The sequence below is a fragment of the Haemorhous mexicanus genome, chromosome 19, assembly GCF_027477595.1.
Source record: "Haemorhous mexicanus isolate bHaeMex1 chromosome 19, bHaeMex1.pri, whole genome shotgun sequence".
NCBI lineage: Eukaryota > Metazoa > Chordata > Aves > Passeriformes > Fringillidae > Haemorhous > Haemorhous mexicanus.
Window position 1 is genome coordinate 11,446,657 of NC_082359.1, and position 17,676 is coordinate 11,464,332.

General features: G+C 39.8%; 1 long non-coding RNA gene across 3 annotated transcripts in view; it reads right to left on the bottom strand.

Moving 5' to 3' along the window:
- LOC132336263 (uncharacterized) overlaps positions 1-17,676 on the bottom strand; it is a 48,030-nt gene that overhangs the window by 28,387 nt on the left and 1,967 nt on the right. For 2 of the 3 annotated variants that reach the window (XR_009488834.1, XR_009488835.1), the window contains exons 1-2: positions 6,619-6,826; positions 4,762-4,870 (exon numbers count right to left, since the gene is read on the bottom strand). This is a non-coding gene — a long non-coding RNA (uncharacterized LOC132336263). Of the gene's footprint in view, positions 1-4,761; positions 4,871-6,618; positions 6,827-14,317; positions 14,449-17,676 lie in introns of those variants that run through there. The other variant, XR_009488836.1, reaches the window with a different exon arrangement.

Genomic DNA, 17,676 nt, shown 5'->3' on the forward strand with positions numbered 1-17,676 from the left:
GGGGGCTGCTTGATGCCTTTTAATGCACCTTGAAGGGAAATTCAGATGCTGTTCAAACAGATTTAAGATCTTCATATTGGGTTCAATCTGCCAAAATCACTACCCAAAAGTTCAGCTGCACACGCCCTGTACACAAATTCATTTTTAGAAAGCCAAAAAACTGGATCAATACTGAAAGTATAAAATAATTTATTTCCTTATTATTCTCATATATTGGGTGTTTAATATCTCTCACCTTTCAAAAACATGATATTATTGGGATGATTCAAATTGATGCTCTCAGTTTCTAGCACTACTTTTTCAGTGGTCCTTATATAAATGTAGTGGTTACATGTGGCTTTGAAATTCCACAATGATATCACTTAAAACAAAAATAAATATTTCCATTTTAGCAGCTTATGATGTAATTAATTGAAAAATGTTGCATGCAAAGATTTTAATTTTATATAGAATCCCTTATTCACAGCACAGCCCTTATGACACTTAAATCTGTTTGAAAAAGAAAATCTTATTGGTATCAGGTACAAATAAAACTCATTTCTTTCCAAAACCATCTGGATTAAATCCTTTCAAGCACTAACACACTGAGGCACACAGAATCCTTCCAAAGGATCAGAAGGCCCTCACACAAACTGCAGGGATTTTTTCCTCATTTCTATGGCATATGTTGTATCAGAAAATCACAGTTAAAAGAAATTTCATGCTCAAAATGGAAATCTTTTCTCACATGTACCGCAGCCAGAAATTCCTGTGATGGCAGAATTAAATTTGGCGTTGTTCTCAAATGGTAAGGAAGCTACAATATGGAACAATTACCTTTTTTTTTATTCCTAACTACAGAAATTGTTACTTTCTCTGAACATTTATAATCATCTTAAAGACTCATCAGTAGCTGTCAAAGAAGTCCATTGTCTCTGCCCAGAATTTCTTTTGAATTTTTTAGAGGAATTTGCATATGTGCTGATCTAGAAGAAATAATTAATCCCTTTTTTATGTAAAATGCAGTGAGTGCAGCAGATGGGAAGTGATATTCACTTACAAACACATGTAAGCAGCATCTTAACCTCAGCTGAGATTGTTTTTGCCACAACACAGAAAGGTGGACTGCTACCAGGGGGCCACAACAAGCACATAAATTAAATTCCAGACTGGTCAGACTGGAGAGAGAACAATTTTGATGATTTCAGTGTCTATCTTCTGCCAATATTTTTATTTTCTTTCTCTAAAAATACCCCTAGAGGAAAAAATCTCACTGCATGTAACTTCTTTCTGTTGAGTCATTTGGTTTGTTTATGAATCTATGTAGGTGCAGTTTTCCAAAACGCCTCCTGCATGCAGAATAACTCCCCTCTGAACAGACTCTCTACCTGAGCATCAGGGAAACAAATAAACCTGTAGCTGAGGACATTTCAAGGACAAGGAAAATTACTGTTGAGAGGAGAATTATCTGATTTGCTTCATGTTTATTTTTACTTATCTCCAGCAATCTGCTCTCCAACAGAAGATGCTTATTTGCAGAGGAGAAAACTGTCTCCTTCTTGGACTGATGCCCAACTGGAGCAATGGTGCCACTAAGGACAAGAAGTACACTTTGAGCATGGATTAACTCGTGTAACAGTGACCAGTGTTAGAGAAACAATGGTTTGGCATATATGTCAACTAGTTGAGGATAAATGCTTCATTTTTTCCCATCACAGTTCTTCCCCACTAGGCTAAGTCTGCCCTCCACCCTGGAGGTGCATATTCCCAAGTAAAATATTCTACATGTAAAATTTTAGAATTAATTATTCCCAAAGAACTCATGTAGGGAAGCTCTAGGGTACAGCTCTGTTAATTTATTTTACACATGCTTGCTGCCAAGTTAGGGGGTTTTACAATTTCACAAGAAGTCTTTCTTTGAGGAACTTCTTAGAAAAACTTGTTCAGTCCTGGTGTCCTGTGACAAAGGAACAATTCCAGGTTACCAGCTGAAGTAAACCTGACTGCAGCAGCCTGGTGGGTGCACAGGTTAAGAAGCAGAGAAGACCTGTGAAATTTTTTGCTGCAACTGAATCACTAAGAAAAGTGAAAAAGGGAAAAAAAATAAGGCTCAGCCTTTCCATCTGCTTAAGGCTCAACCCTTATTTTTAGTTTATTTCTCATGCAGTGACTTTGTCTTGCAAACTCTTTCATGCAAGGCATTAACTAAGGCTGAGTTACTGGTGTGCCAGTGATGGTATCCAGTAGTTACTGAATATAAACCTGGGTGTTTGTGTGCTCTGAGTCTTTGCCTCAGTAATATCTTTAAATATAATAGTCTCTGCCTGTTGGCTTGTTTTCTCATAGGGAGGGTGACAGAACATTTTGTGTTCTCTTATCTTCAATAGCAATGAAACAGGAGGAGCTCCACAATGCGAAACCAAATCTACTGCTATTAATACAACATCCCAGCCACAGAGAAGAGATTTGTTTATTTACCAAAGCTAGAGATGCCTCTCTCTGACCTTTCTTGTGCTTGTGTGCTTTAGCTGGGAATAGATTCCTCAGAACTGGGTGCTCTTTTAAAAATATACAGTAAAAAACATACATACAACACCCCCGAAACAGAGCTCAGGCTGCAGCCCAAATTGCATGGAGTGACACACAGCTTTGGGGAGTTAGAACAAGCCTAACTAGGGCACAGTCCATATTCAGTTTTGATTCCTCTGCTAGAGCTCAGAGATCAGTCAGCTCTCCAAAGCCCACTTGCCTTCCTCGCTGCCACTCAGCGACACTTTCTGACTATAACCATACATGGGCCCATTTCTGTCTGAGGCCCAGCAGCTCCCTGCAGCCCAAGAAACCTGCCAGGATGGATCTTCTCCTTCTCTGCATAATTAAAAAGTGCTTCACACTGGAAGGTATTTGGTTTAAAAAGCCCCAAACAAACAGAGATTCTTTTCCTGGAATTCGCCCTGCTTTACCTGGGCTTTAAACCAGTGAGAACCATCACATACACAAACCAAACATTTTTTGACTGTCTTTTTCACAGTTGGTTGTGTTTAGTGACTGCCTGGACAACTTAAAATAGTATCTGGAAGAGTTAAATCTTGCATTAGCATTAGGGATTCAACCTGGTTTAACCCCACAGACTCGGGATTTTTTTTGTTAAGCTGGTGCATCTCTGGTATAGCAAGAGCTATAGCTGGAGTTCTCCACAGCTCCCTTTGGTGATCCTTGCTGGACAGCCTTGCACTGAAGTTCCTCAGCTTTCTGCTCCTCAGAGCAGCAGCCCTGCACCACAGCTGGCAAAAAGGAGTGTGGGTTGGCTCCTCAGCCCCTGAGCTCCCCAACTCATTTGCACATTAATTTAACTTACCCCTAATTTTGGTAACTGCTCCATGACTGGTATTTTCGTCTAAGCAGACTAATAATGACTTACAGAAGCAGATCTGGGAGTAGGAACAGGAAACAAGGGAAGGAACTGGCCCTGTGTGTCCTGATTCTACAGTAATAACCATTACACCATTTATAAAAGGGAAACAACAGTTATGCCATGTCCTCCACCAAGAGTTATGACAGAAAGCAGCACCCAGGCCCTTGGTTTGACAATGTCAATCACCTGTAGAATTAGAAATAGGAGGCAAGAGTCCAAAACATGGACTGTCTTTTCTCGATAACCACTGGCCAAAATGATCTATAAATAAAACCTTCAAATATTATTCTCAACCATACATCAGTCTAGAAGGCCAAAAACCTGTCTTTCATTACTCCAGAAACTACTTCACACTTCTGAAGGAACTGGTTTAGGAGTGATGCATCCCCTCATGCTCTGACCAACTTCACACTTCATTTTTTATTCAAATCTAAGTAACAGGCTTTGGGGACCTTGTCTGTATTCCTTCCTACTCAAGTCTGTTCCATCTGCCTGATCCCCTCAGTGACTTTATTATACTTCTTTTGTGTCACCACAACTCCTGCTGCCTCCCAGTCAAGCTTCCCACACCGATCCGCACTCCCTGCTTTTGCATCTTCACTGTCTGCATCTGCAAGCACATGAACAAGGGCTTGTTTGTGTGCACCAACTTTACTATGACCACTTTCACAATTCAGGTTCAGGCAGAGAACTCTGCACACAGAGCAAAGCTCTTCTTCATGGAAAAAATGTCAAAAAGCAGGAATTAGGGGAAAGTTCTGTGAGGAACTTGTGGAAAGGGGTCCCTCACCCTGCCTGATTCACAGCTGGGGCTTCTCCCTGGCAGCTGAGACTGGTGATGTGAGAGGTTAGGCAAGAGTGGGAGCAGATTCCTGTGGGGCTTCACCAGCCAAATTCCTATCTAGCAAAAGGTTGCTACAGCAACTCTGAGCCTCCTGAGATACAGAAATTATTGTAATGGTGCTGAAATGCCTCCCCACTGCTCTGAGACAGGATAAGGATAATCCTTCCCTTTGATACAGAATGGTTGCCCACTGCCACAGTTCAGCTCTGTACAAGCACCAGCTTTCCTGAACTTGCCAGGAGCTCAAGGCTACTTTTCCCTTTCCCTCATTTACATGCAAACACAGAAATAATAAACCTAAACATCAGACAACAAGAACTACAGTTCCAACACCTTTTTTTTTCCCATGGAGACCGTAAGAGAAAAACCAAATCATGTGGCAGAAGTTAATATACTGCTGAGTGGGCTGAACAGAATTTAGCAACCTGTACAAAGCCAAAATATGTATTTTCCAGAGTAGAGTTTGTGGTTTTCAAAAAACACAGATAGAAAAAAGCATAAATAAAGCAAAGCAGGACCATACCCCTCAGAGCTTCTCAATGACTCAATGTCAGCAGGTTTTTGGCTGCCCCCAGCCTGTGCTTGTTTTCCTCTGGCATCTGTCCCGCTCACAGGTCGTTCAGTCCACTGGACTATGTAATAAATACCAGACAGAGATGATGCTTTAGACAGAACAGGAACACTTGTGACTGAAACAGGTCCTGAATCTAGAATGGGGTGGCCTGAGGACAATGGGGACGTAGAAACAGCAAGTGGTTATGCTGTAAGTGGAAAAAATTTCACAGAACTTCTCCCATTTCCCTCCTTTTCACTTTTCAGCAACCCAGTTTGGTCTAGGAGCCAAAAATGAAAGCAGCAGAATCACTGATCTGAAGTAGTACCTGTGCTTACCTGAAATAACTGGATGACATTTTAAATTATTTCTTTAAAAACAGGAGTCATAACTTTTGTATAGACGCCCAGCTTTAACCTGAGCATTACATTTTGGCCACAACAAAAAAGACTAAATTTCTCTTTAAAAAAGAGTGATTTATACTGGGTATGAATCCAGTCAAATCCATGCAGTTACCTCCTGGCTGAATTTGGCCAAACATGCCTAAGAACCCCTTGGGATGGTTCAATTCCAAGCATTGCACTAATCCAATCTCCTGCAGGTGCTGAATGCTGTGATATTTGGTGTCAGCACACGGCATCTGAGACTTTTTGACACAAGCTTGGTGCCATTAATAGAGTATTTCATTGCTTTTTCACTTCTCACCAGGTCTGTGAGCTTTTGGATTAGCACTGAAAAGCTTCAGAACAAACCCTTCTTTCAGTGTCACAAAATATCTTGCTTAAGTCAGAGAAAATTTTTCTTTTTTATTTCTCTCAGTTTAGTGTCTACTGTGAAGATAATTTTCAGAGATTAAGAAAAGCATATAATGTTTAAAACAAAACATTTGTTAACTTAGGATTTCTTGGATATTTCTGCTTTCTTATTTATACTACGTCCTGGACCTTGTGAAATCACTGTTTAACTTTCAGTATTATTTATGGAAGCAAGCCTGTTGCTGTTTCCAGATCTCACAGAGAACTTTCAGTTTGCAGTTTCAGTACCAGGTGTATAGTCCTGGTTTAAATTAATCAAGTAAAAAAGCAATATAAAATAGATATTTAACCCTCTCCCACCCTGGCTGAGTCTTCATAGGTAGGTTGTTTTTCTACCTCTAAGCTCTCTCATTGGAGTCAGGCTCCTGAGTCCTCAACCCTCCTCTTCTGTGACAATTTGGAATTTGGGAATGCACAGCCTTTTCAGGGCAGCAGAGGTAAGCACTAGTTTTGGGGCTTTTCTGTATTGCACAGAGAGAGATTTGAAATATTGCCCCCTTGGTTATACACATAAAATACTAAAGCATGGAAAGAGATGCGAGGAAATGAACAAATCTTATGAGACTTTGCATGCTGTCACTATTGATCAAAACTCTTCAATCCACAGCAGAAAGAGGCAGACAAGGCATAATGATTCAGTGCACTGGATGTGTGATAAATCATTATCAACTTCTGTGCTGTCATTGTGACTACTCTGACTTAACAGCACAAGGGGAAAAAATCAGCTTCAAGTGGGACCCTCCTGAGCACATGGCCCTGGATTTGCAGGCTGTAGCTCTATGTGCTGTCCCTCACGGCTGCAGAAAACTGAGTGCAAAGAGATTTAAAATGTGAGCAAATCAGAAATCAACATTCTGCATTCATTTGCTTGGGCAGAAGTGACCGTGCACACAGGAAATTCACGGGGCTGCTCCAAGGAGGCTGGAAATGGTTGCACAATAATGACTATAATGAAAATTATGACAGCAATAATAAGTAACTAATTTAAAACTCTGCTGAGGTGCTGCCTCACCTTGCAGTTCTCTTGCTGACACCTGTAGCTTTGTGTCACATGGCAAAAGACACATGGGACCATTGCTCAGGCTCCAGCACCACACCAGCATTGGGGAAATCCACTCAGGAGGCTCCTGGGATCACACACAGAGATTGCAGTCTGATGCTGGTACAAGGATGGAATATGTTGTTTTCCAAATCTGCTGTTTTCTTTTAAACCTGGGGAAATGCATCCCTAAGTCTTTATTTAAAAGAGAAAATATTAGGACTTCAAAATCAAGCACGCAGTGAAATTAGAAAATTTCAGTGTTAGAAAAAGAAGCCAGGAATCTTGTAATTAAAGATATGCATGGAAAGGCAACCTTTATTCTGGCATTTTCTAACTTCAGTGTACTTGCAAATTATGCATATTTTGGCAAAGATTTTGTATCTGTAAAATGTAGATATTATATATAGAACTGAATTAATCTCTGATATATTTTTGCCTCATAAATACAGTTTCCTGTTTCCATGCTAGAATCTACAGCATTAACATATTCACATGCCAGTTGCTGGATTTCTTCTTGATAATCCAAAGGCTAATACTGGATGTGCTCAGCCTCTCCAAATTTCAGCCTTATCTAGAATTTTTTCTGAGTCAGCCAGATAAATTATCTCAATGTCCTGTTAAAGTGACTTCTCTTGTCCAGGGGCTCTGGAGAGCTCCAATTTTTTTTTCCACATCTGACACACAATTATGAGTTCAAATGCTAAGACTGATGAACAGAATTTTTCTTCTATTTCACTGATTTAATTTTTGAGACTGTGTAATGTTGTACCAAGAATTTATAAATAAAAGTAGTTTTAAAAACACTATGTTAGCAAGAGCGTGGCAAATTTATTTCAGTGTGCAACAAGACACATAAAGAAAAAGCAACACAATGAATCTGAAAATAATCTTCCTGTAGAATTGAAAAAGTGGAAGAAAGGCTGGAGAAGGAGAGACACACTAATTCACCTTCTTGCAAATCATGTAACAATGTGACATATTCATTTGTACTTGAACAGAGTATTTCATTCTCCAGGAAAAAAAAATCTGTAATTTTTTTCTCATAAATTAAATAAATGAGCTAACAAATTATAAAAGAAAAAAATAACATATTTAACTTCTATTCCACTCAAACATTGAATTATACACATGGTTCATTTTCATTCATGTCCTCTTTCTGTAATATAAATGTTCTGCCAAAGCAGCAAAACTGCTCTTTGCTGCTGCCTTCAAGTGGAAGTTTCTCTGTGTATTATGCAAACATTTCAGTCCCATTTATTCAGTGAAAAGTGAGGCACTCAGAGCCAGGCACTGAGGCCTCTGTTGGACCCACGAGCCGAGCACAGAGCCTTCAGTACTGCACCTGCACACCCATCCTGTGGCCCTCCTCCCTCTTGCTGCCTGGGAACACTTTCAGGCACAAGAAGCACCAAGCACCCTCTGACAGGCTCAGAGATCTGGGGTGCCCACTGGAACCACCCCAGATGCCAAGACCACAAACCACGTTGGGATCAGGAAATCCTGACTGCCTCCAGGGAGGGGTTAATGAAGGATAAGTGTGTACATTTGCTGTTTGGTGCTCAAATAGCACTTCCTTGTGACAGTATGCATTACTTAATCTGCAAAGGTCAATGGATTGCTCTTTAGTTCCTTCCAAATGCCTGTGCAATGAACTTTGTCATTTTTCATACACATTTCTCAGCAAAGAACTGGTGGTACAGGTTTGAGGCTTAAAATGCCTCTTCAGCAGCAAACAGCTCTCACTGCACTGTATTTCCACACTCTCCACACAGCTTCAGAACTGTCAGAGTCACTAAGAAGAGACTCTCCTGTAGCCTCATTCTCAGTTTGCACAGAACCTTGCACAAGCTAAACATGAAGAAGTACAATTATTAATTTCCTTTTAATCCTCTTGTAATATAAATGATCAGCCAAAGTATTGAATGTGCAACACAAGTGCAAAGAGATGTAGGAAAACTGAGATAATGTTATCAACCTGCAGTGTGGCCGTGGTTAACAGCAGCTTGGAGGAGCAACTTACTCTGCACTGGATCACTTTAAAAAAGAGGTGGAAATATTGCAGGTCAACAGCTTGTCCAAACTGCAGAGAATGGTATGAATGAGCACAGCCCTAATCCTGGGAGCTAAAGCACACAGCTGCCTCTCCCCTTTCCCCATGTGGTGCTCCACTGGAAGCAGGCATGCTGCTGTGGACACCCAGACCCCAGGTTTGGGATATATTCTGACCCAGTGTGGATGGTTGGAATAGCACTGGAAATCTCCATGCAGCACCAGGACAGCAGGGTTTAACTTAGCAGGTAGTGGAATGCACAAGCACAGCACAGAGACAAGACTGGGGAATTAAGCTGCTGGCAAGTAGCAGCTGAAAGCTGATTGAACACAACAGATTGGGCTTTCAGAGTGGACAGATAGGCAGCAGCTATTTAAATGGAGTATTAACAGTTTTGCTCTTAATTATTTCCAAACCTTCCAGCTAATGCAAACTCAGCATGGCATGTATTTTGGCCTCAATTAATTGTTTGTTGTTTCTGTGTGAATCTAGCTAAAAGAAGGCTGAGTGGTTTGTTGAGAATGTCTGCCTCTTTAAAATCATTCTCTTAAGTGCTTGGCTTACTTCTGCAAGCAGCTGTCATGTAAGTAACTGAATCTATGCCTCACAAAAATGGCCACTTTCTCCATTTCAAGTGGAATTTCTTTCTGAAATGACACTGCCCTGCAAGCCAACAAATGGCTCACCAGTGGCAGGTGGAAGGCCATGAAACTCCAGAGCTAAATGTGGAAACTCTACGCCTTCAGAAAAGGGAGATTCCTGTCTTGCCTATCTTGCATCTTACTTTTTAGTCTGGGAGGAGCTGACATTGAGGCATTTCTATGTCTGGAACAGCTTTTTCTAGAATTTTCTGGAAGTATTTATTAGGAAATTTTCCCTCAGATTCTTGCATAGTTAGTCATGTGAAAGCCACAACAGCTGGTTTACACATCAAAAAATAAACAATTACTAATAAAAATGTCAAACCTCTCCTAAACATCTCTGGAATAAGAAAATGATCTTCCTAAATATGTTTGAACAGACTTCTTTAAAGCAGCTATTTCCAAAAGAGGTCTCTTTTCATATCTGTACTTTCTATCCATCCTCCTAAATACACATTTTGTATAAAGTACCTGAGATCTCTCATCAATACTAATCCAATATGGATCCAGACACACAATAGCACTTGTGACAGATGGGACAGAATGTCCTACATGACATTTATTCAGCTTGTGAGAGGACAGACATATAAAGCTTATGGCAGCATAAAGTAAAAAAGGTTCACGGAGCCAACACATGGTCCAGCGTACGGAGTGTGACTGACACAAAGCCAACCCATCCCAAAATCTGACACATATTATCACTGTCACGGTGAATTTATAGCCTGAGATTTTTAAAATCTCTTCCTCAAAAAAAAAAAAAAAAAAAAAAAACAACCCAAAACCCCCTTCAATTTCTGCTTTTTATCTCATTGCCCTTAGAAGGAGAACGTCCTCTCATGGAATTGATGTGAGAATGAGTTTAACTGAGCCTCTTTCCCAATCAGAGTAATTGAATTGATGCTTCTTTGAGCCAAAACAGTAAAAAAAAATAAACTACTGGTACTGCTTTGGTGTATAATGGCCTTCAGGCCTCTGGTTTGGATGATTCAGAAGAAATCAAGATGTACAGAAAGAGTAACAAAACCCAGTCTTGTGTCAGCCAGGATCAAACAAAAGGATCAATTGGCAAGTCATGGTTTCCAATGGCAACCACAGTTTTTCAAGCAAAAATTGTTAATGGATAGGAGATTAAAAAAAAATTGGACATCACATTTAGTAGGAGTTGAGATGAGCTGCATGCATCCCATGCCACATGGAAAGACATCTCTTTCTCATCAGCCAAATGTCTGTACAGAAAGAAACATAAAAGCAACAGAAGCTGTTCATGGCTGCAGCACATCACAGCCAGCATAAAATGGCTATAAAATGCCCCCAGTTCCAGTATTTTGAGGCCTTAACAGGTATCACAAAACCACTCAAAAATGTTCTCAACATATCAGAATACTGAATGCTCCAGTTTTCTTATAGAAGATGAGCATCCCTAGGCTTTGAAAGAATACCTGCCAGATTCCCACAGCTTGGTGATTGGACATTTTTTTTTCAAAGTGGTGCTTGCCTTTAAAAGTCAGTTTAATCAGAGGAGATCTCCCAGTTTTGCAGAGCACCATGGAATTCTGCACAGCAAATATGAATTAGTAAATCCACTTATCCCTCCCCACAGTTGTCATAAACAGGTGCTGTGTGAACACAGGCCAGAAACAATTCATGTCTTCACCATTCTCAATGAGATTTTCATTTGTCTTTCTTCTTAGCTTTTTTCTGTGACATTTGAAATGAGCAGACTCTTGTACCTGCAGAGTAATCAAGATCCACACTTGGGAATGGTACATGAACTCTACACACTGCCCCGAGGCTCAAGCCTGAAGGAATTCCAAGTGTGCAGAGATGAAATATGCAAAGACAGGAATAGGAGGTGGTTTAAGCCAGCAGGCAGCCAAACACCACACAGCCCCTCAGTCACACCTATCTACAGGAGACACTGGCAGGAAAATTAAATTAACTCTGTCCCAGGTAACCCCAGGACAGAGCAGCACAGTGACATTGTTTGCTGTGAGAAGGAAAGTGCATTTTTGGACTGGGGAGGCAGAGGGGCAGGAAAATGATGTGATTTGGAACAACAAATGCCTCTCCCTCCCTTTGCATGGGTACAAAGAGCTCCACAAGTGTTGTTCCAGTTCAGTGCTGCCACAACTCCCCATGTGAAGGCAGCAGCAGCCAGGAGTGGAGTAGCAAGAATGCTGGTTGTGTTCTTTCAGTGCTGCAGAATTTCTGGCTGCCACACCTAAATTATTCCTGGAGTACCTGGTGCTCCTCCTCCCCCTCCTGCATGGCTGACTGAAGCTACAACGTGGCCCTAATTTTGCAGCAAGTCTCAACAAGAACAGTAAACAGTGTGCAGCATTCCTGGCACCCGGAGCAGACAGGAGCAGAAATTGTCTTTTAGCAGTTACCATCCACAAGAGACAGAATGTGTTTTCCAGTTAGGAATTCTGGATAAAAGCTATGAACCCCAGATGGACAATTTGTACTGCACCTTCCATTTCAGCTATAGATTCTTGAATTTGCAGTCAGATATGGCAGGACAATGTCTGATAATGCTTTTGCTTTCTCTTTCAATGCAAGCTTCTTTTCACTACTCCGTTGAAGGCAACATTATACAAATGTGTCCAAAAAGCACAGTGTGGTACTGCACGTTCTTCATATTTCCAGCAAGAAAATTAGATTATTTAAATTTTCATTTTATTTAATCATCCTCTGATATATTGGTCACTACAAATTTATATGCATTTATTTATCACTATATAGTAACTGAATTTTTTTACTAAATGCCATTAGTAGGGCAGAAACACAAAGTGCTTACCCACACAAACCAGCGTTAGAATTAGAACTGTATTTCTTAAAATTTTAATCCTTTGTTGGTTAAGAAAAAAGTCAGAATCTTCATCTACTATGCACTTGGATTCTAAACATTATCTTGCCCAGTTCAAAGATCCTGTATTATGTCTCCAGCTGGCTTTGTCTTAGAGCTGTACAGCTGGAGCACAGAAGGGTTCTGAAATGTCCCAACTGAATTTCAAATGAATATCAGAAATAGGCAAGGATATACATGATACATGCAGAATATGTGTCTAGGGAAATCACAGAAGATCTAGTTTCCACTAGTTGGTTATACATAAATTATTTAGGCAGTAAGCCTGTTGATTAGCTGGAGGCAAAGATAGCTATTTTAGGTGTACTTATGGTCAGGATTAACTCATGAAACTTGGATGGCATCTCCCATAAAATGGCTAAAATCGTTTCAGCAACCTCCTGCCAAAATTAGACAGTCTCTTTTTTATCACTTTTATATTTTTTAAAATTATTTTTTACTTTTCCTTAACAAATAGGACACGATTTTTGAAAATCATGTGACAAATGTCTTACAAAAGCACACTAGAAACTATTTAGGGTGACAGGAGAAGAAAGAGGACTGGGAGCCAGGAGACCATTTCTATTTCTAGTTCTGCCATAGACTGTGTGACTGTGACTTTGAACCTCAGCTCCCGTTTTTGTGAAATGGGGATGACAATCCTGTTCTCTCAGGGATATTTTATAACATAATTTTCATTTCTTTAAGGTTTATGAAATGCTCGAGACCCTTGATTAGAAGCTGCAAAGGCAAATAATTTATCAAGTAACAGTAAACACAGTATCAGCACTATTATTATTGCTAATAATAATAATGTTTGTTAATGTTATTAATATCAAATTATAAGCTCACTAGCATTGTTCTGACAAAAAGCCCAACCTGCACAGAGCAGGAAAATCACTGTAGCTCACTTCTAGGAACAAGAATGCTGCCAGCAGAGTTTCAATATGGGACTAGAAAAGAATTCTTTAAGTTCTCCATCTGAGCAATTGTAGGTGGTAAAAATGAATATATTTTCAATAATGCTTTGTGACATGGGAGTAGAAGCAGCTTTAAGAGCTTAACAGTATTTTTAAAATATGACTCAGGGGAGGTTTTCTTTTTCTAACAGAACTGGGGGGAAAAAAAACCACGCAGGAGTTAAACAATCTTTTAGAAACCCAAAACCTTGAAATAGAACAAGAATTGTAGGTCAGGATAATTTGAGTTCACATGCAACATCATTGACATATAATAAATCTATGCATAAAAAAGCAGAAAAAAGCAGATGTCTTCTATTGGAAGCATTGAGTTCTGACAGATAAACTGTAAGAATTTCTGTTCTGTGAGTGACCAAAACCTACCAGAGGTAATTTGGGAGCTTAAACCCCTTCGAAAACCTGTCATTTCTGTGAAATACCCAGACAGATTGTATTAAGTGGTAGAAATGAGGTGAGGAAATGGAAGCATAGGAGATCAATATAACATTTATTCCACTAAAGAAAAACATGTTCAGGTTTGGTTAGAGTTACATTAATAGAGGATGAAGGCAGTCCAGCAGGTTTTTTTCCTCCTGAATAGCCCATGTTAGGAAGCATTTGTGAAAACCTTAGAAAGGTAGGGAAAGGTGACAGACTGTAATTGTACCCACTAACCTTACCACAAAAATATTGCCTTTTAAAAAACAAAACCCATGTGGATTGTGGGTTACACAGATTTCTGAGGGTTCAGACTGGAAGACTTTAACTGGTAAACCAAAGAGAGCATTTGGTTTCAATCCCTCTTTTTGTCTTATTTCATGACAGAGAGAAAAAAAAAATCACCTCAAAATAATTTTATATTAAACAGAATTTTGGAAATTCTATTTAATATACCCCATAACCAATAGAGGAGCTGGTTTAATGGCATACAAGAATTTTATCAGTGTCTGAAAACTGAAGTGTGCTACTTCACTGTATTACTAATAACTACCTATGAGTTTGGAGGAAATCCTCCACCAGAAACACAGAAACTTCAGCTTGTCTCATACCACAAAGTGTCAGAAGTCTAAGAAAAGTGGAGTCATGTGCCATGAGTCTCAAACAATGCCTGAAAATGGAGTCAGCTCCATGAGTAAGAAAAGCTGTTCAGTGTTACATCATTGCTACTCACCTACATGGAGTGCACCTACATGTCTTCCTTTCAATCTTGAAAAGTCAGAGTGTGACTTCTCCCTGTGATTCAGCAAATACTTGGAATGGCAGAAGCCATGGTGGAACTGTCCATGGCACCGTGCAAGAACTCTGGAAAAAGGGAAATATTAATTGTTGTACAAACACCTTGATTAATGCCTCTGAAAGGGTCAAGAGATTAAAAAATGGAAGAAGTTTTAAAACCAAGTAATTCAGATTCACTTAAACCAGAGTCTTACTGCACCCAGCCTGAGTAACTGCTTTGCTCAGGAATTGGTGGCCCATGACCACCAGTAAAGGAATTCAACTTTCTATTGCACTATTGAGTGCACTCTCAGTTTGAAGTTCTGCAGGTACTACCCAACATGGTCACAGCCATGACACCCTCACCTTGTTACAGACAGAAACCACGGGGCAGTTCTGTAACACCCTACAAACAACAATCCACCATTTTCTAAATGCTCTGCTTGGCCATGCAGCCCCCTAGAAGCTCCCAGCCTCATCCACAGAGAGCAATACTGAGATCCAGGAGACTACAAGGAATATTTACAAAAGATAAAAAATGGCAGCAAGCTACCAAATTAATCAGAATTAGACCATAATTATATGGAAAAATCAGGTCAGGATGAGATAAGAATTCAAATCATGTGGGCACCAACCAGTGCTTTATTTCTAAAGTTGCTGTGCATTTTTTAAAATAACAGTCCAGCTGATTTCTTTTCCAGGGAACTGACTCACCATCAAAATAAGGAGAAATTATTTTTTCAGATATGTATGATGGACGTTGGTTCTGATAAAATGTTTCTCCCTCCCATACACCTAAATCTCCTACTGACACCAGTATGGGATGCACAGATTTTTCCAAGCAGGGAAATGGAGATTTTTTTTTGTGGCAAATCCTCGAATGGAGTCTTCGGAGAGGAACCAAATGACTCTGAATAAGATATAGAAATAAAATAAGATATCTAGCAAGCCAAAGTGTGATCTCTCATAGTTACTGTCACCGAGACCAGACTCTGTCTCGCTGCCTCTTTACACTTCCAAGGCAGCAAGGAGCTGCTTTGTGCAGGAGCAGAGATCCAGTTCTAGAAATCTCCCAGCAGCAACACCACCTTTGTGTTCACAGTCTCTCAGTCTCTGTGGAAGTCAAATTCTACCTGCTGCTGATACAGGAGCACACACTGTCTAGGACTAAAAATTATTCAGAATAAACTCAGATTATCTTAATTATCAACATTCAAACTCATATTTTATCACTTATTCCTCTGCTGGGTTTGTATAGCTGTTTCATCTCAATATTTTTTGCATTTTGCTGTTTAAGCTATAAGCTTCTTAAAGGGGGAGAGAGGTAAAAAAAACCCCCTTGACATAATACCATGAATTCAAAGAGCAAGCTGACTGGAAAAAATAGTTACTATATTTAAACTGCATTATCCTATAACAGAACTGCAGATTTAAAACCTTTCCACTTTGATACAGCACTTTTGCAGCATTTTAATATGCCTTAGTAGATTTCAATTGGCTGAAACATTTTAATAACTGTAATTTCAGAGGAATAAAATAGTACTGTGGGAGGAAGAAACAATGCCCCCATTTGTCACTCATGAAGACTTGGGTTTGAAATCAGCCAGGGTGATGAAGGCAGTGAGTTTGGTGGTCTCAACATAAGCCCCATTAGGCAATTAGCCAGTCTGCAAAAATCATGACATAATTTGGCACAATTAAGCAGAATATTCTCACTTGGTCTACGTTCTCTGAAAGAGATCCTATTGCGGGTCAGCATTCATGTGTTTTGGCTCAACAACTGGCATTTTATGTTGTGCTCTTCCATGCTGATTTAGCTCCACTCAAAACTATTAATCTTGTTTGAAAATTGAGCTACAAAACGTATGTGTTTGTGTACAGCAAAAGACAATTCACATTATGACCAGTAACTCTGCTGTGAATCTGCTTTGCAGCAGTAGGGATGACTTAATGTTATTGCAATTTGAAGGAAAGCATCCTGCAGTCCTCTCTCAGGCCAAATTCCCATTTACTTCAATTAGTAAGCATTACAGGAACTGTTTTAATGCTGCTGCCTGATGTGTTGGCTGCTTCTTCTTAATATATTACAGAGAAAAAAGATAGTAGGCCAAATGTACAAATATACACTTCCATTACGTGCATGGAATCTCAGCAAGGCCAAAACTGCCCCATTTTGTTGTGGTTCTTTCCCAGGTACCACTCTAAGGGGTTCCACTCTAATGACAAACTGCAACTTTGCAGCAGCAAAATGAATTGATTTCCTTCCTTAAAAATGTAGAATGCAAATCTCTCTGCACCTGCTGGAAGCCTGGAAGCTTTCATGAGCTTGTTTGCTTCAGGTGCTGTCATATTGATTTGGGTCAAAATAGCCATCTTTAGCTAAGCATGTCCTTTAGATAACCATCCTCTTTAAGAGACAAGACAAATGTCATGGAAAGCTTTATGAATCCTTGCAGAGCGATGGGAAACAACACTGATTTCAACTCACAATTCTAAATTTGTATGATCTCAAGTGATGCCAAATTTAGCAGGTACTGCTTCTGCTGCAGTGTCTACACGGGTATTTGTAGCTCCTTCTGCACTGTGCTGTCTAGACCATGAATTGTATCTGCAAATGTTTCTCAAATGTGTGGCTGTCAGAGGATTTGGAAGGCATCACCTGCAAAGGAACTCTCAGCAGTGGTCCTGCACTTCTAGGGAAGGACAGGGAAAGGACTGTGAAGGAAATGCAGAGGTTATTCTGCCCTGGAAGATAAAGAACTGTAGAACAGCATTTAATTCAGTAATTCTTCTCTCAAAATTCACTGAGCCATAACAGAACACGTGACAGAAATAAACACAGGCAGAGGACTGTGCTTCCAGGTTCTTTCCAGATTTTATCTAGGGTGGAAAAAAGGGGGAAGAATCAAGTTCTCTGTACTGAATGGATGAGAGAGAAACAACGAATGGGAGCTGTCAAACTGCAGCTGAACTAGTGAACCCCAGAGAATGCCAAGAGTTCTCCAGGATTTGCTAGAATTCAGACTCTGCCTTCCTAGCACCATTTCCTTCTGTTAACAAGTTAGATAGAAAGAACACAGTAACTACTTTATTCTACCCTCTGCCAAGATCTAATTGCATGTGCCATGCCTCTGGTATGCTTAAAATAATTTTCCATAAGGCCTTTAGGAAACAGGCACAAAAAGGAAACCAAGAATGACATAGGAAATACAACACAGAAATACAAATAATATGAAATGTGACCTGGGTTTGTTTCTAGTGTCATTTTGTTTTGAGAATAGTTACAGATGCCTAATTGTAATACTTTATAATAGT